We start from the raw sequence: 20,315 nt of genomic DNA, 5'->3' as shown, positions 1-20,315 counted from the left end.
CTCATGCTCTGTCTCTCTCTCTCAAAAAATAAAAATAAAAAAAGATGGATAAGAGTATTATCTATACTTTTCTAGAGGGTTAATGGCATTTTCCTTTAGTTTTTAGATATTAGATATCAACCACTTTTTGTGATATAGATGGCTAATATTTTTAAATTTGTCTTTTCCCCTCAAAATATCAAATCTCATTCTTCTACCTAACTTCATTTTAATTTTTTAGCTGGACTCACTTTCTTTTGCCACCTACCAATAATCATCAAAGCAAGACTCCCCATTAACTTTTAGTTCCTCTACTTAAACACAGGTTCTTGAAAATTATTGTTTTATTATAATGTATACCTAGAGTAAAAGATACAGAGAGACATTCTTCTGCAATTCTGTTATCCAAACATAAATATTAGTACTTTAAAGTGTGTGTTCTTATTTTTAAAATATAGTTTTACAATGGTACATACATGTCATTATATATTTGTCAAGACAATGTATTCTAGAAGGTACCAAGATTAAACCATAATGTACACTATGGACTTTGTCTAATAATTACGTGTCAGTGTAGGCTTATAGATTATAACAAGTATACCACTGTGGAAAGTGTTCAAGCTCAACAACTAAAAGATATTGAGAATGAGGGAGGCTTTGTGTATGTGGGGGTAGATGGTATATGTAAACACTGTACTTTCAGCTCAATTTTTCTATGAACCTAAAATTGCTGTAAAAAATAGTCTATTAAATCTCAAAAAATATGTATATTGTTTTATGTAATATTCATATACTGTTATGGGCAATCTGCCATTTTCATTTAATAATGTTATATATTGCATAGGATTCTATTTTATTGGTTTTTCCACTTAGTTTTTTTATCTTTTACATTGCAATTGAATGTCCTTATAGCCAAGTCCATGATGTTTCCTGGTAAAACTTCATAGAAATGAAATAATGGCTCAAAAGAAATGCACATTTTAAATGCTTGAGATATTTATCATCATTTCTCATAATAGATATTTGTTAACTGAATGGATGAAACTAGTAGCTTTTTGTGAGGAGGGAGGAAGTGAAGAGTCAGGACAGCTGGCTTTCACTTATGAGGGCACCCGATACTGAAGAGAAAGTGGGAGAGTGAAATTTCAAACATTTTTCAAGCCACACCCTACCATCCCATCTCCCAAAGACACGTGGCTTTTCTCCAAGAAGGAGACTCAAATGTTAGGCAGCTGTGGAAATGCTTGTGTTATACCCCTCCCCCAGTGAGCCTCACTGCTTTATGGGACCTGTGATTCTGCAACAGAGAATATAATGAAGAAGCAAGGCAAGTATATTCAACTTTCTGAGGCAGAAGATTAACTAGTGAATTTCAGATTTTCAAAAAAAAGTGTCAAATTAAAAGGGGCTTGGTTATCTGTGAGCCTGCATGGGACAGTAGAAGGAACTGAGGTTTCAAGCAGAGCTATGTCTGGGCTCACTTCTTGGTTCTGCTAAGTGTCTTTGTGGACGTGGCCACTTGACTCTTCTGGGTCTCAGTGATATCAACTGTTCCAATCAGCTTGTGAGGACAGAGGGAGTACAGAAGAACCCCTTATTCATGGTTTCACTCTCTGCAGTTTCAGTTTCCTGTGGTCAACTGTGGTTTGAAATTATTAAATAGAAAATTCCAGAAATAAACAATTCATATGTTTTAAATTTCATGCCATTCTAAGCAGCATGATGAAATCTCACACCATCCCACCAGGGATGTGAGTTGTACCTTTGTCCCACGTATCCACACCATATACACTATCTGCTCATTAGTCGCTCAGTGGCCATCTTGGTTATCAGACCACCCATCTGGGTATCACAGAACTTGTGTTCAAGAAACCCTTATTTTACTTAATAATAACTGCAAAGAGTATTAATGTTGGCAATTCAGATACACCAAGGAGAAGCCATGAAGAGCTTTCTTTAAGTGAAAAGATGGCAGTTCTCAACTTTAGGGAAGAAAAAGTAATTGTATGCTTAGGTTGCTAAGATCTACAGTAAGAATGAATCTCCTATCTGTGAAATTGTTAGGAAGGAAGAAAAAAAATCTGTGCTAGTTTTATTGTTGTTGATCTCTTACTACGCCTAATTTATAAATGAAACTTTATCATAGGTATGTATATGTAGGAAAAAACATACTACATATAGGGTTTGGTGCCATCAGCAATTTCAAGCATCCACTGGGGGTCTAGGAACATATCCCCACAGATAAGTATGTGTATCCAGGGCTTAGCACATGTGTTGCATAGTGAACGTTTACTACACAGGTGATCCCTCTTCCTTTCTGTAACCAGAGTGCCCAATGCTATGGATGAGCTGAGGTGTGATGTTCTTGTTCACAGTAAACCCTACAGAAATGACAGTATCAGCCATCCTCTTTCATCTCTGCCACCAAATCTTCGCTACTACTTCTGTGGGACTCTCTTCCCTGGCCTAATCCAAACTCTCCCACTCAGGGCACCAAAGACGTGCTGACCCTTTGTGGATATCACCTGCCATCACTGCTTTCTGCACCTCCCACCTGCCAGTATCACCAGACCCCCACACCGCCTCTGCCCAGGAGAGCACCAGTCCCACACCCTCAAAAAACTGAAACCAAAGCTCTGTTCCTTTGTCCCTGGATCAGCTGGGCTGCCATCTGGCATTCCCAGTTTGAGCTCCAACAGTGTTCTCATGGTCATATATCTACAAGTAGTGGGGAAGTTGACCCCATTGTCCCCTGCCTTATTTCGTGACAGGCAAGTTGACACAATAGGAATCTGTTTTAACCATGAACTATCTGGTTCCTAGTTCCTGTTCTGCCACAGTCTAGTTGGCCTTGAGCCTAGTCATTTCACTTCCCTGTGCCCCAGTTTCTATAGACATAAAAAGAAAAGGTCAGATTAAGTAATAATTCCTCTAGTTGGGCATTCATCATTTTCTAGCCCCTGTGCTATTCTTTTATATTATGGGGAGAAAATAGTGGTATATGTGTGATCACATTCTCAACTCTTGGGCTTCCAGTGTTGCAGAAACACGAATGCATCAAATCAAACTCTTAGCCCTTGGAGTGACCCAGCAAAGCCTCCATTACTTTTCAATGCCAGACCAAGGTTTCTTGACATAACACGACGTGGTGAGGGGGACAACAAGCAACTCAGCTTTCACACACTGCCCAGGATCGTCTCATTTCATCCTCATGACAAGCCTGCGAGGTTAGCATTGTTTGGTCTAATACACAGAGAATGAGACCTAGTAGATTACGTACCCCATCAGGTTACCTACTGTGGTCTGACTTCAGAGCCCATACTTTCTGCCTAGGTGTGTGCTACTTGGTGATTTCCAAGCTCTCTTTCATCTTTATGATCCTATACAGGCATTTTGTGGACTAGCCTGGGAACCTTTCCTGGTGGTATTTTGATGGGTGAGCATGCTTAGATGGCCTAACAATTGACTTTCACATGAAGGATTTAAAAAAAAAATACAATCCAACCAAAATATAACCTGTGGGTATAGGTGTAAAAAACCAACAAATCAAGCTTGTCATGTTTAGCTACACTCACAGCTACCATTTCTGCTCTCCTGTCCTGCTTACTTTCTCAGCTCTCAGCCATATTATCTCAGTGGCTTAGCTGCTCTTGACTCCTATATCAAAACACCCTTCCTGCAACCCCATCCACTCTGCACACACTGTCAGCCATCACACTGAATTGTTCTTCTTTAAAATGGCCCCCAAGTGTGCCTGGGTCGCTCAGTCAGTTAAGCATCGGGCTCTAGATTTTGACTCAGGTCATGATCTCACAGTTGTGAGATCAAGTCCCGAGTGGGGCTCTGTGCTGGGTATGGAGCCTGATTAAGATTCTCTCTCTCCTTCTCCTCTCCCTGCTCTCACTCTCACTTTTTTTTTCTCTACTCTCTCTTAAAAAAATTGCCTCCAAAACTTGTCCTTCAAGGTTTCACTGCTGCCCCTCACACCTCCCCCATGGCAGCAGCTTTTCAGGTCCTATGCTCTCCTTCCGGCTGGTCAGGGAGTATGATTAGGGCACATCAAATGGACAGCAAGAACCAAGTCAAGAGTAAGGGATAGGTTCCCTGAGACCTGAAACCCTAGCAACCTCCATAACTGTGCAGAGAGAGTCAGTGCAAAAGTGGTGTCAAATCCAGTATGTCAGTGATGCAAGCAACTATCTCACTTTGAACAAGGACAAGGGGAACTTTCCAGAACTGCCCCCAGAACAGAAGAAATTACTTCCTGACCATTCTGGAGAGAAAAAATGTGTTGGGAGGGTTTGGGTAGCTTGCTGGCTCTGAGATCAGCATGTCAACCCCATCTCAGGATAGAAGTCTAGGTGCCCTACTGGGCAGGCATGCTCATCCAACATAGATTTGGGGCAAGGAAAACGGCTGGGAACAGTCAGGAAGGGAGATCTGAGGACTTTGCTAGCCTTCAAATCTAGATGAAGCCCTCCTTATTGCATGTTTGCTTATTGCATGTTTTTTAATCCCTGTCCCCTTCTGAGAATGACTTTTAGAGCCTCTCTCTATTCCTTGTTATCAAACATAAGGAGCCCTCCACCTCCCAGCACTAGAATCGGTATTACAGCTCTTTGGGGTTGTCAGTTTGCGGAGAACGGATCCCCAAACAGCTGCAGGGCAACCACAGCCTTTTAGTAGACTGCCTAGCACATAGAAAATTTGTTGAACTAAATTAACTAAAACAAGGCAGGCAGAAAGATTACATTTAAAACACCCTGGAGCATATGTTCCCATGAGGTGCTGGGACTGCAGGCTTCCAGCAAACAGCAGCAGCCAATGTCTCAACCTCGTAATCAGAAAAGAAGATGTTGAGGGGACCCAGAGGTCACAAACCAGAGATGCATAGAAGTCCTGTAACCTGAGGACTTGTGAGTCAGAATCAAGCCTTCTCAGACACGCCCCCAAGTCCTAGCGATTCAAAACTGACACGTTCAAGGCTCCCACAAGACCACTCCCCACCTACTACGCTTTCCACAAATGTTAATTGTGCACAAGTCTCTGCCACAGAGCCCGTAAGAATCCTTCTCAAAACAGTACTTCAGGAAGCCATTAAAATCAAAAGCTTGGCAGCTGGGATAAAACTTATTTGCCGTCCTTATGTAACACATCCCTCCCGTTCACAGGGAAGGAAACTGAGCTAATGACGTTTACTCAATTCTCCATTCCCCTTGATTATTTACAGTAAAAGAATTCAAAGTAGCACATACAACTTTTCACTCATTTCCCAGTGCTCCTTCTAGTAACTATCTCTGAACCTTTAAATTCCCATTTGCAATACTATTGTCTTGGAAACTTAAGAGTTTACCCATCACTTATGACTCACACGGTGTCTTATGAATGGCTATCTAGCCTTCACCCCAAAATAGTGGAAATGTATATCCAGAATAGCTCACAATTCCTGACAGGATTGAAAGTCAGCAGTGACCATGGCAGGTTAGATGTGAACTTGGGCATAATTCTTTTTGTCTCCATTTCCCATCTTTTGCCTCTGTAATAATTTCTCCAGGGGAGTCTGGCAGCTGAACTCAAATGACAATATAAATGGCAAATGCCTACAAGAGATAAAAGCTGAAGCAAAACAGTCATGTTTCGGGGTATTTTAGGATCGATTTCTGTTTTCTTAAGCTTTTATGCTTTGTACCTAGAGCATCTTTCAAGTGTATTTTGTTCTCTTTGATTGTTCACCTTCTCATAAGGGAAAAAAATCTTAATAAATCTTTTGTCTGCTTTGAATTCTATAGATTAAATTTTTCCATGCTAGTATACTATAATGCTGAAAGAAGATAATTATGCAGTAAAATTAAGACGTTCTGCAATTATATCTTGTAATATCATTAATTTCCAGATGCACACAAATTATATCTACCTCAAGAAGAATAGCAATTTCCTTTGTTTCACTCACAAAAGCAGGTAATAACAATCTTTCTCCTGCAATTATTTTAGACAAATTTTCCAATTTGTTATCTTAGACCTCTCAGAGCAGTAATGATACATTATCTCAAGTTTCAAGTTTCACTTTTATCATTGTATCACTAATGATCTTTTAGATTGAAAATGTTGTTTTCTTTTTGAAAAAGCATTGACACTCATTGTCATATCTTTCTAGCCTCTTCATAATCTTAGGAGAGAAATCATTAATGGTAATGAATGAAAGGGCTTATTGAAAAAAATATGCCATAGATAACATGTCCCCATCTATGCTAACACAAGATCTACTCCATGCAAGACATATAGAGAAAAAATTAATGGCACAGAACAAAAGAGCTTAAAGAAGCATCCCATGAGTAGCTTATAAAGTTATTCCAATCTTTATTAGAATTTTGTATTCACACCAAATCAACAAATATTATTGAGCACTAATTCCATGCAAGACACTATATCTGGGAGTAAAAATGTCAGTGGACTCTCTAAGAGTCCATAAACTGGGTGAGAAGACAAGAATGAATCAGCATGGAAGAATGAGTAGCAATAGAAAGCAAGAGGTCAATTAGTAATACAAGACTATTACCCCGTGAATCTTAGAGAAAGGAATTCTGTGGGCTCAGAGAAAAGAAACCACATGAGGTTTGGGAGGAGTTCCCGGATCAGGAAAGGGATAAATGGACCTAAATATAAAAGACCCTATGGCCAAAGTAGAACTCGATCAAGTAGGCCTTCTCCATGAACTCATCTTTCACTGTCATCATCTTTCCACACCTCACCGAGACTCACCTCATCTGGCTTCGCTTTATTTCTCATTTCTATTTTCCCTTTGCAATATCACTAACTTTCATGGATTCGATAATGTTATGTCTCCAGCAAATCTGTGTCTCTCCACTTGGACTGTGAATCCCTCTATGCTTCCTGCTTTCATTGGTGCCTTTCTTTCCATCCCAGCCTGAACAAATCTTGTTTATCCAGCCAGGCCAGTTAAGTGCAGCATCCAGGAAGATTTCTCTTGACCCCCTCAGTTGGAAATTATATGTCCCTTCAAGTCCTACAGCACCTTTTTTTTTTTTATCTCTACCATGAACAGTCCTTATTGTTTGCTAAAACACTGAACTATGGTTATTTGCCACCATGCTTTCCTCTTTAAACATTTGTGTATCTCTGTCTCCGCCACCAAAAGAAGTGAACCCAAAAGCCTAATTGGTACTATATGACCTCACCCTCCCGCCCATAACTGATTGTGCTGTAGGTGGATACCTGTCTCTGGTTGGGCAAAGTCGATTTTCTTTCCCAGCAATTGTGACCTAGAGAAGCAAATGGGTTTCTACTGGTTATTGAATTTAAAATATATTTGGAATCAAAGTACACTTTTAATAGCATGAAAAGACAATGCACAGAATGAAAGAAGATTGTTGCATACCATCTAAGTGTCTATTATGCATAAAATATAAAGAACTTTTACAACTCAACAACAGAAAGACAAACAACTCAATTGAAAACTGGGAAAAGGATTTGAATAGACTTTTTTTCAAAGATATACCAATGGCCAATCAGTATGTGAAAAGATACTTAACATAATTAGTCATTAAGAAAATGTAACTCATGGGGCACCTGGGTGGCTCAGTTGGATAGGATTCGGCTCAGGTCATGATCTCACAGTTTGTGTGTTTGAACCCTGCATAGGGCTCTATGCTGACAGCTCAGAGCTTGGATCCTGCTTTGGATTCTGCGTCTCCCTCTCTCTCTGACCCTCTCCCACTCCCACTCTGTCTCTCCTTCTCAAAAATAAATAAACATTTAAAAAAAGAAAATGTAAATCAAAATCATAATGACATAGTACTTCATACCCACTAGGTTAGCAATAATAATAATAATAATAATAATAATAGGAAAATAACAAGAGTTTGCAAGGATGTGGAGAAATTGGAGCCCCTACACATTGCTGGTGACAATGTAAAATGGTGCAGCTGCTGTGGAAAAAATGTCGGTAGTTTTTCAAAAAGCTAAACATAGAATTACAATATGAACCAGCAACCCCACTCCTAGGTTCATCTTCCAAAGAATTAACAATGGGTATTCACACAAAACTTGTACATGAGTGTTCACAGCAACATAATTAATAATAGCCAAAAAGTGGAAAAAACCCAAATGTCCATCAGTGGATAGATAAACAAAATGTGGCATATCCATACAATGAAATGCAATTCAGCCATAAAAAAGAATCAAATATTGATACATGCTACAACATGGATGAATGTTGACAATATAATGCTAAGTGAAAGAAATCAGACACAAGAGACATTGCATGATTCCATTTATATAAAATGTGCAGAAGAAATAAATCCAGCAAGACAGAAAGGAGATTGTGGTTGCAGGAGACTTGGAGGAGAAGGGAATAGGGAGTGACTCCTTAATAGGTACAGGGTTTCTCTTTGGGGGAATAACAAAGTTTTAGATCTCAACAATAATGATGTTTGCATAACATTGTAAATGTAATTAATGCCTCCAAAGTGTACACTTTAACATGATTTAAATGATAATTTCATGGTGTGTGTATTCCTAAAGTTATTCCAATCTTTACTCGAATGTTGTATTCATACCAAATCAACAAATGCTATTTCATGCATATTCCATGTGTATTTTACCATAACAATAATAAAAGACATTTAGAATGGTTGGTTGACTTTGTCCATCATACTCATGGAGAATCAGAAAAATCCAACTCACAAAGAGTAAATGATGAAGCAGTTGAGCCAAGAGAAATGTGAAGCTTGAGAACAGGAAAGAGAAGTTTCTCCTGTCCTTCCAGAGCTGGCCTCAGCCCTCATGAGGCTCACATGGATTCGCAGCCTTGAACTTGTACAAGCATCTGAAGTTCTCTCTTCACAATTCAGTAATTTGAGGGGATTACTGCCCACAAAGAGCTCTAAGACACACAGCCCCACCCCAGCTCCTTAAGGGCATGGTCTGTAGGAGAATTCGTTGCCACTGTTTTGCCCACAGGGCTCACATAGGTTAATCCCCATTGTTTAACTGGCCCACAGTATGTGTGCATTAAAAAGAAAGAAGGAAAAATAGATTCAAAACCAACACAGGCCAAAAAAAAAAAAAGTAAAAAAGCCCCAAAACTTTTTGACCTAAGTAAAAACAGACCTAATGGAAGAATTTCTCCCATTTCTCATAATAATTTAAATCAGGTTGCTTAGTAACCATCTTCCTTAAAATGGTACATTTATAAAAAAAAAAATAGTGTTTTTATAAGAAGCTGTGGATTTCCAAGCCAGATTTTATAACCTCATGCAGGCCCATATGTCTTTTTTCCAGGCCAAATTCCAACTGGCTTACAGAGGAATATGCATGCTGAAAAGCAATGCTGAGAATGTTGAGGGTCAAGTAGATAGGGGAGGAAGGATTTCAGTGTAACAGTAATATCAAAGGGTGCCTTGAAATGAAAAATTTTCTTGATTTTTATTCTGTATATTTATTTTCTTGGAAAGAAAATCATTGGATAGTATTGGCTAGCAGTGTCGTGCCCATGACTTTATGGTGTTCCTATCAAGTCGCATGAAGATATGTCCAAAGAAGGTAGAAAGGAACTCTTAATCATTTGGATTTTGTATGAAAACTCCCAAGCCCTGAACAAAAAAGTGACCCAGGAGATACAACCATTTTGTTATTTTTTCCATGTAATGCAATTTGGGTATTCATTCTCAATTGTATATCATAATAAGAATTATAATTTAACATTAATTATTGCTACTTTTCTATAGTTCTTAACAGTTTTCACTGATCATCTCCTAAGACAGGACATCTTGAATCAAACAATGAAATAGGATGATGGTGTTTGTTTAAAAAAACAACAACTTATCCATACCAATTTTTTGGTATCCTCAGGGCAAAAGGTATATCTCATTGCATCCTTTCTGGATTACAGCTTCTTTCTGTGCTTGATTCGGAACAGAGGCAGACACTGGAAGAGAAAACACTCAATCTGAAAGCATTCTAAATCAAGGAACTCAAAAAGTCAAGTAGGCAGTCCTCAATTGGAGTAATTAGCAGAATAGCCCATCTAATGTCGAAGTGCCAGCAGGTACCAGCACCACATCTTGATTATTACACTGTTTAAATGCACTCGTAGCATAATAGTGTACTACAACTAAACAGCCCTTGGCATTTTCTAGGTCTGCTTCTCCCGAAGATTCCTGTTCAGTCATTTTCCCTGGGGATAAGATGGCTGGACAGTATCTCTTTGGGAACAATATGAATTTCAATAAGATCATAAAAGCACATGTTTGAGGAGCTCAGCTGTGCTTGAGTTTATTAGTTAAATAATCTAGCAAAACTTCTTTCTGCTTGACATCTCCTTAAATTGTATGACAGGATGAATTTGTCATACAAACTGATGGGTAGCATTCTAAGTTGTCTGTCCCTGGTCCCAGCATCCAGCTGAGGTGGTGTGTGTGTGTGTGTGTGTGTGTGTGTGTAGTGAACAATGGAATTACCTACAAGGCACAGTTATACCAGGAAGACTATGCTCAGGGGCCACTTTAGCCAGAGGAGCTAACAATGGCCCCTCCCCAGTGCCACTGTCCCTTGCCCTGGCTGCCAGCAGTGGCAGCAGCAGACTCCAGAGATGAATAGGAAACTCTGATGGCTGAAGGACCCAGATGCCACTTCTAGGAATTATGGCAGCCTGGCCCAGAGCTCCCAGCCCAACTCTTCAGACAAATCGCTTCAGAACAACCACTACCTGTTCAGCATGGAACCAGGAACTCTCGGGGGTTCAGAACGTTGTGATTTATGGCTCCTACTCTCATATTTCTTACCAGTAGTAGTTACATCCAGATATAAAGAGTTTGGCATATCTCACTGAATTCCTTTGTACATACACTACATTATTCCAGATGAAAAACACTCCCCCGCCCCCCTCACTTGATAACAAACCACTTCTGAGATGAAAGCATGCTCAGAATAAGGGAATGGCAATCTCAGCTTTATCTAGCTGTGTGACCATGCTCATGTCACCTTCTCGGCATCTCTACTTCCTATTTGTAAAATGACACATGTGCACCACACGATCTCTAAGTTCCCTTCTAGCTCAAAATTCAGTATGAATGGAGTTGAAGTCACTAATATTTTAGAGTGAGAAAGAAGTACATTTTGTTTTTTAGGGTTTGAGTTCCTCAATTCATTAATTTATAGTACATTTTCAATTCAGTTGAAACTCAATTTCAGTTCCACTAAGAATTTAAACACCTGAATTTTTTATGTGTTATTCAATTTGTAACAGTCAACAAATATTTATTCAATGCCCACTGTGAGCTAGGTCACAGTGTAAGCTATGAGTTAGAGACAAATGAGGAATAAAGCATGGCCCTCAACCTCAGAAAGCTTACAGTCTAATATGCTAAGCCAGCATTGTGTTGTGTGCCAATTAGTAGGTGCTTTGGGGGTGTCAAGGAGGGGTTGAAGGACCAGGCAGGCACATGATGTCCAGGAGAATACCTGATCGAGATGACAGTGAGCCAGACAAGAGGGAGACAGAGATGGGGAGTAGTTTGTGCAAAGGCCCAAAGGTGAAAGAGAACATGACAGCTTGGGAACTGTAAGTGAGACTGGAGTCTAGGGACTGAGGACAGGAGAGAAATAAGGCTGAAGAGGCTTGGAATTATCACCATTTAATAAAACAAATTATAAATCAGAAAAAGACAATCAGAACCACAATGATGTGCTACTATACTCTCAACACATGGGCAACAATTTTAAAGTTTGACAATACCAGGTGTTGTAAAGTAGAGCGACTGAATCTCCTGCATGTTGTATGTGGTGAGAATACACACTGGTACAACCATTTTGTAAAAATCATCTGTGATCATCTGTGGCCCAGCAATTCTAATCCACTCATCACAACATTGTTTGTAATACCCAAAAACGAAAGCAACCCAATGTCCTTTAATAGTAGAATAGGCATGTTAGTTGTGGTAGGGTTATGTAATGGAATACTATACAAGGACAAAATAAACTATCTATAAAAATGTGCAGTAATATGATTGCAGAGGGCATTTGGGTGGCTCAGTTGGTTGACTGTCCTACTTTGGCTCAGGTCATGATCTCATGGTTCATGAGTTCAAGCCTCACATCGGGCATGTAGCTGTCAGTGCAGAGCTCACTTTGGATCCTCTCTCCTCGTTTCTCTCTGCTTAGGGTCTCTCTCTGTCACAAAAATAAATAAACATTAAATGTGATAATAATAATAATATGATTTCAAATCACAAACTTGAGGCTGAGGGGGGAAAAGGCACAAAAAATGTATATAGTATTATTCTGCTTAAAGTTGAAAAACAGAGGAAACTAGGCTTCGCTCTTTAGGGATGCATAATATAAACCCATTTTATATTTTATCTAAATCCAGTTTTCAAAGGAAAAATTAGGGGTGAACCTGGGTGGCTCAGTCGGTTAAGCATCCAACTCTTGATTTTGGCTCAGGTCATGATCTCAGTTTCATGAGTTTGAGCCCCACATCAGGCTTTGCCCTGATACGGTGGAACCTGTTTAGGATTCTCTCTCTCTCTCTCTCTCTCTTCCCCTCACCTGCTCATTTTCTCTCTGTCTCTCAAAAATAAATAAATAAACTTTAAAAATAATAATAATAAGGAAAAATTATTACAAAGGTCAGGGTAATGTTACCTCTGGGAGAGGAAAGAGGTCTGTGATTTGGGAAGGGCTGACTGGGGGGCATGGAAGTGGTCTATCCACTTAGGTGGTTTACATGGAGTATTTTCTATAAAATTGTGTGTTAGATTGGATGTATATGTTATGCACTTCTCTCATTGCATATTACATTGCACAATGAAAATCTTATACAAAAAAGGAAACACAAGAATCAAACATGACCAAAAAAAAAAAAAAAAGAGTCAGAGCAGGAGGGAAAGACAAAAAAGAAAGAAGGTTAACATATACACTTAATAGCCCTGATTATATTTGGGGCAATGGCAAGAAGGCCTTGGCGCAAAGATACTTGGGTGGAATGTTTGTCTCCACCTTAAGAACAATTCATTGTCTCATCCCTCAGCCTGAGGGTGAAGTGGGAGACTACAGCCCAGGACAGTGCAGGAAGAATGACAAAGAGAGTCATTCCCTTTCCTATCCCGTGTGCTTTGTGGGTTTCCTCCACTTCTGGAAAATCTGTTGCTGATCTCCTGTGTCTCTTCACCCTGCCTTGTGAGTGTAGACACTGGAGACTGTTGCCAGGAGAAAGTTCTCAGCCCTCTTTCCATTAAGTTCTCCGGCATCCAACCATGGGGCTCCAGGCCACTTAATCACATTTTCCCACTTTCTCTGATGTATTGTTGAAAGCCCTTTCATATTTTTCTCATTTGATGCTTCAGTCTCCAGATGTATGTAGAGCAGGTATTGTTATATTCATGGAAGAATGTCTCAAAGGAATAGTCCAGGGTCACATGGCTTAGACTACGATGTGCCCCCCCACCCCCTGTTCTGAATCCACTTCAGTGTGCTGTCTTACTGACTCCATATATCACCAGAATGTAGGTTTCAAGTCCCACACTCCAAGTTTAAGGGGCTTTGTCCATTTGTGAGTACCGCTAAAAGCCCAGAGATGCTACGGGGGAATTTACATTAATTCACATATTAAAGCACTAAATGACAAAAACTCTGACCCCCCCCAAACACTTGAACGGAGTCTAAATACCTCAGTAGAGCTTGCTTTCTCTGATGTGAAATTCACAGCTCTCTTCATTTCACAAAGCACTGAAAAAACAAAGGATTCTAAGGCTTGCCAAAGGCTTTAGCCCCTTCATTGTTTTATCTCAGAGAAAGAGGGAGAAAGTGAGAGATTCTCCTGTGTTTCAAAGATCTAATTTTGGTGTGAAAGAGTAAACGGCTCAAAGCCGACCCTTTTGAAGCATGTGGTAAAGAATGAAAAAGAAATGGACAAGTGGAAATCAATACTTCTTTGCTATTATCTATCAATGCACTGAAACCAATCCCAAATGTGCATTTCATTCACTATTTCAGTTGCTTGTAAATACCATACACTAATATCAAGTTTGAGGACAAGTTTTTCAGTATTATAACATCATTTAGGGAAATTTTCAATATTGAAAATTTCTTTGTAGTTGTGTTTGACTCTTAAGAAGCATACTGTGCTAAAATTGTAACGAGTAAAATAGATGTGTTGGTAGATGCTCATTTGTATTTCAAAATGATTCTTTGCTTTACAAAAAGACTCATTGATCACATACAATCTTTCTTATAGCTCTCACATTGCATTTTGAAATTGGATTCAGTGTCATCCTAAAAAAATGTAATTATAATCTCTTAGGACACATCTATTACCTAAAGTGAGAACCACTTATATATTCATTTGATTACAAATTCAATAAAGTCCTTCTTAAAAATACTTCAGAAATTTTTCCATCACCTTCTTCTCTTTGAAGTCTAAAACCAGCTTGTGCTGTCAGCAAAGAAAAAGAAATAAGAATGTGGCCAAACCAATAGTCAAACAAATGTCTTAAGTCTTTTCAAGAGATAAAAATCAAAATAGAATTCTTAATTGCAGTAAAAATCAGGCCAGTGGCTAAAATAATTGATTAAAATGATCATTTCTCTAATTTATAATAACTACATCCATTTAAGTTCATAATTTACTTAAAATATCAGGCAGAATTAGGGGTAGCCCTCTTTTTTTAAAAAAAATTTTTAATGTTTTGTTTATTTTTGAGACAGAGAGAGACAGAGCATGAGAGGGGGAGGGGTAGAGAGTGAGACACAGAATCTGAAGCAGGCTCCAGGCTCTGAGCTGTCAGCAGAGAGCCTGATGTGGGGCTCAAACCCATGAACTGTGAGATCATCACCTGAGCCAAAGTCGGAGGGTCAACCGACTGAGCCACCCAGGTGCCCCAGGGGTAGCCCTCTTATAGTTCTTATAGTCAATTTGAACAAAGATAGCAATAATACTAAAATTTTCAATTTGAGCAAATATTCCACCAAATTTTCCATATGAGCTACTTTGCTTAATCTGGCCTCTTCAAAACCATCCTCCAGACACCAGTGACAAAGCCATGGGCATCTTCTCCTGAACACCTCATTTAGAAAACATGGAGAAGAGACAGAAATGAAAAGCTTTGTCAATAGATTTTGCCAAGAAGTGGTGAATCTCCTTTCTAAATTTTAGCTTCTCTGTCCATAAAATGGAGACAATAATCAGGCTCCCAAAGTTGTGAGGATTAAATACAATAATAAGCAGAAAGCTTTGAGCACACCACCTGAGAGAAAGTGAATGACAGCTGTTGTTCTTTGAGCTGGGGGTTAAGGAACATAGGTTCTACCTCTAGCTTTGTTAAAACTAGCTATGTGGCCTTGATAAGGTTGACCCCCACCTTTTGTAGGCCTTAATTTCCTCATGGTGGTATGGAGTTCTTTTGGGGTCACTACCTCAAATGTCTTCAGAGATCAGGCAATGAATATAAGTGCACTAGACCAGGTGTAAGACAATCAAATGGTTTGGAAACTGAACTTTGGAGTTCTTCCCAGCCTAATGGCATTTAAAGTCTGGATTTGTTAAATACACCAACTTGCAACATCTGGGGGATACTCTGTAATACCCTTTTCAGCTCTGGAATTCTCTTCCTCTTCTTTCTCATGTGCATCCCCCCCACATCCTGTTCCCCTATTTTCTACCTCCAAAAAATTCATTCATAACCTTCCCCACACACATACCATTTTCTGAAACTACACTCTGAAATATACACTTTGAGTGTATATTTCACATGAGCTACGCACACATATAGCTCTCTGCTAAACTACCTCTCTGTGTGCTTGAAGAGAGAGATGACATATTATATATGTTTTGTTTGGGCTCCACACTATGGACATTTAAGCCATCATGATGAAAAAGAGTGCCATACACGTTTCCATTTAAAGGTATCCCATTTCAGGCTCCTAGATTTTTCTTGGTTCCCTAAGCAGACAGCATAATCATATGCTTCATAAGTCTATAACAAATAAAGCATGTTCCAAAGTGCTGGATTCTTTCCCCTCTTTTTGTTTCCCATTCAAGGCTTAATTGATGCAGAATAATTACTTAAAGCTATCTTTTTTTTTTTCCTCATGGGTTATCCACAGACTACAAACAATATATAGTAGCAACATTCTGGGCTCAGAATGTACCAAGAACATCCTATGCTTACAGAAATAAGTAAGACACAAAGATGAAAGGAGCTACCTACTTCTTTGAGGCTTTGTTCCTGGAGAAAAATCCTTTTCCTATCCCTTTCATTACCTCAGAGATGGAGGCAAATGCTTTAAGAGGGGTCATATAATACTTTGAAAGGCCTTTTGCCACTGCGTGGTTATTAAGCCCTTGGGAAACAATGGGCATCTCTAAAAGTATACGGAACAGTTGTACCCCCTGTGAGTCATCTCGAATTGGAATGAAATAAACTGGTTACTCTAGAGAGCAAAATATGATTGATTAAGGCTTAGAATCAGTGGTGTTTGGGCCTCTCACCTCTGGCTCTTTCTGACCTATTCTATAGTACAACAGAATTCAGGTTGAGTCTTTGAAAAGCTCTCTGGCTTCTAGCTATAATGTAACATATGGTAAAATGAGCTCAACCCAGAGTTATGTTTTTCTTTTCTTAATCCTCCCAGTAAGACCAAATTCCAAGAATGGATTGAAAAAGGGAGGCAGACAGCAGAGAAATACAAGCAGACTGTGCAAGTAAAAACTACATTAAGGCTTTGAGACTTAAAAATCACCAAAAAAATGCCTATCTATAATAAAGAAACCAACAGCCCTAGATGGTCCCTTCCCAAGTTGTTTGTGTTCATTTGCCAGTCCTGAGAAGTTAGGGCAATCTAAGTATTTGCTTAAATATGCGTAAGTACACGTAGCTTATCAGTCCAGGGGGGAAATACTAATGTGGTTCTCCTAATACCATACAGGAGAATATCTAAAACTTGAATCACATCTATTTTTTTAACTTATTCTTTTTAAAAAAATTTTTATAGTTTATTTTTGAGACAGAGAGAGACAGAATGTGAGTGGGGGAGGGGCAGAGAGAGAGGAAGACACAGAATCTGAAACAGGCTCCAGGCTGTGAGCTAGCTGTCAGCACAGAGCCCGAGGCGGGGCTTGAATCCACGAACCGTGAGATCATGACCTGAGCCGAAGTCCGACGCTTAACGGACTGAGCCACCCAGGCGCCCCTTTAACTTACTCTTTAATGTTATTTTCTATTCTGCAAGATATGCCTACAAGTCAAGCCAAGTCTTTAATAGGGAAGGGGCTTGAAATAATTCTTTCTCCCTTCTTCCCTGTGGTGCTGAAAGTTCACAGTCAGCTCTACAGGCTACTTAGCAGGGTTCTCAACAGACTCTGGCCAAAACATCAAGGTTTTCCCTCTCTCGCTGCATAAGAGGGAAGAATAAACAATGTACAATATACAGAGCTACTGATAGTTTGGGTAAGGAGGACAGTAGAATGGAGGAAGCAGAAAATGAAAGATTTTGAGCCATGAAGTGGAGGAGCAGTCTGTCCAGCCACAGGGCTTCCAGTCACAGGAAGCTTCATGACTCCGTAAAGCCTCGTATTACACACATTTACTGAGAGCTTCAGATAAAACGTGGCTCTCCATTGCACTCAATTTTGAGTTTAGGAAGTAATGCCAGTATCCAATATATCAGGATTGATCACTTTTTGAAATCTATAGAAGAAAGGCAGTTGAACCTACACACTTATCGGGATTTTGGGTTTTGTTTTGTTTTTTTACTCTGAATACACATTTATTGATGTCTAGCAATTGCAGTTAGTTAATAATATTTTAATAAAGAACTCTGTTTTGACTTTTAAAAATCAATATTAAAGGAATCATGTCTTCAGGATAAATTCTCTAGAACGAGATAATTGGACTAAAAGATAGGAGTGAGTGCCTTTCTGGCTCTTCGGGTTCGTTTTGCTAAATGAGGTTGCACGAATCTGAGAGCAATGTACCACGCCCGCGGCTGGGCGTCAGGGCACAACTTCACCAGGACTTTTTACGCACTGGATTTTCGTTTCACTTTTAAGTAAGTATAAAAAGGCATTTCAAAGTTACTGTACTTTCACTGAATCTTAAAGTAGTTTTAAAGTAGTTTTAGCTCATTAATTTATACCAATAGGAAGAAATTGGACTCCTTCATAATGGCGTAAGTCTCCTTTCAAGTTCGAATTTTCTGTACTTGTATAGTCAGTGCTAAATTAGGCTATGGATTTAAAAATGAAGGATGACATTGAGGCAATTATCCTTCTACCCTCTGCTCTATTTTACAAAGAAAAACAACAACAAAATTGTATTACCAGGAGTAGTGGTAACACTACTGCCACCAGGAAAACTGGCTATGAGTTCTAGATATTTCATTCATCATCTGGATGAGCATAGTCAAGTACTTTAACTTCTATTCTCAGTTTCATCTCTTATAAAGTAGACCTACTATTTGCTCAGTTATTCATAGGATTGTTTAAGTATTGAATGTGATGATAACTGTAAGGGTGCTTTGAAAAGTAACAGTTATTTGAAACATTATAACAAGTACATAACAATAACCCAGAAGTTTGTCAATAGGAAAGTTACTTTGTGAGGGAGGAAAGAAGCTCAGAATCCAAAAGGGATAGCATAAAAGTCCTGGCAGGAAAAAAAATTATAAACAAAGTAACAATCCCATTAGTTCCTAAACCTTTCGGATTTTTCTAAAAAGACATGCAGTTTTCAACTAGATTTATATGTGGTATCAATACTGCTGAAGAAGGTCAGTAACTATGAACCAAATTTAATGTTTATCAATAAAATATTGATATTTATATCAATAAAATATTTAAAAAATATTTAAATGAACATATTTATACATGATTCATTGACAGATGAAATCCACAAATCCTCCCCAAATAGGGGTATATTGGGCAAGTAGTATTTGCTGAGGTGGCTCACGTTATAAACAATAGGTATTACATTTTCTGATGCTATTGCATTTTTTATTTCACTTTCCAATTGGTAAAGCTAGAAAACATTGAAAAGAGAAATTAACCAGCAAATTAGGACAAATAAAAGAAGAAATATTCCAAGTTTGTGGTTTGGACAATTCATGATTAAAATGTCACTTCTCCCCCCAAACTGATTAATGCAACTGTGATTCAAGGGATCCTATTATTTTTAAAGTTTTTATTTAAATCCAGTTAATGAACATACAGTGTAATATTAGTTTCAGGTGTACAATATAGTGATTCAACACTTCTATACATCACCCTGTGCTCATCACAGCAAGTGCACTCCTTAATCCCCGTCATCTATTTCACCCATCCCCCCACTTTCTTTCTAGTAATCATCAGTTTGTTCTCTAGAGTTAAGAGTCTGTTTCTTGGTTGGCCTCTTACTCTCTCTTTTTCCCTTTGCTTTTGTTTTGTTTTGTTTTGTGTCTTAAATTCCATATATGAGTGAAATCATATGGTATTTGACTTTATCTGACTGACTTATTTCACTAGTGTACTACTCTCTAGCTCCATTCACATCATTGCAAATGGCAAAATCTCATTCTTTTTTATGGCTGAGTAATATTCCATCATACATATTTTTTATCCATTCATCAATTGACGGGTACTTGGGAGGTTTTCATAATTTGGCTATGATAGATAATGCTATGATAAGGATACATGCATCCCTTTGACTTAGTATTTTTGTATTCTTTGGGTAAATACCTAGTAGTACAATTGCTGGATCTTGGGGTAGTTCTATTTTTAACTTTTCAAGGAAACTCCGTACTCTTTTCCAGAGTGGCTGCACCAGTTTGCATTCCCACCAATAGTACAAGAGGGTTCCCTTTTCTCCATATCTCATCAACACTTGTTGTTTCTTGTGTTGTTGATTTTACCCATTCTGACAGGTGTCAGGTGATACCTCATTGTAGTTTTGATTTGCATTTCCCTAATGATAAGTGATCATCTTATGTGTCTTTGGTGGTCTGTATGTCTTCTTTTGGAAAAAATGTCTTCTGCCCATTTTTTTTTTAAATAGTTTATTGTCAAGTTGGTTTCCATATAACACCCAGTGCTCATCCCCACAAGTGCCCTCCTCCATGTTCATCTTTTCCCCTCCCCCTCCCCCCACCCCATCTGCCCTCAGTTTGTTCTCAGCTTTCAAGAGTCTCTCATAGTTTGTTTCCCTCCCTCTCCCCAACCATTTTCCCCCTTCTTCTCCCCCATGGTCCTCTGTTAAGTTCCTCCTAATCCACCTATATGTGCAAACATATGGTAGCTGTCCTTCTCTGCCTGACTTATTTCATTCAGCATAACACCCTCAAGGTCC

This window comes from Hyaena hyaena, unplaced genomic scaffold, assembly GCF_003009895.1.
Source record: "Hyaena hyaena isolate Hyena2069 unplaced genomic scaffold, ASM300989v1 scaffold_1050, whole genome shotgun sequence".
NCBI classification, from domain to species: Eukaryota; Metazoa; Chordata; class Mammalia; order Carnivora; family Hyaenidae; genus Hyaena; species Hyaena hyaena.
Note: the sequence above shows the minus strand (reverse complement) of the source record.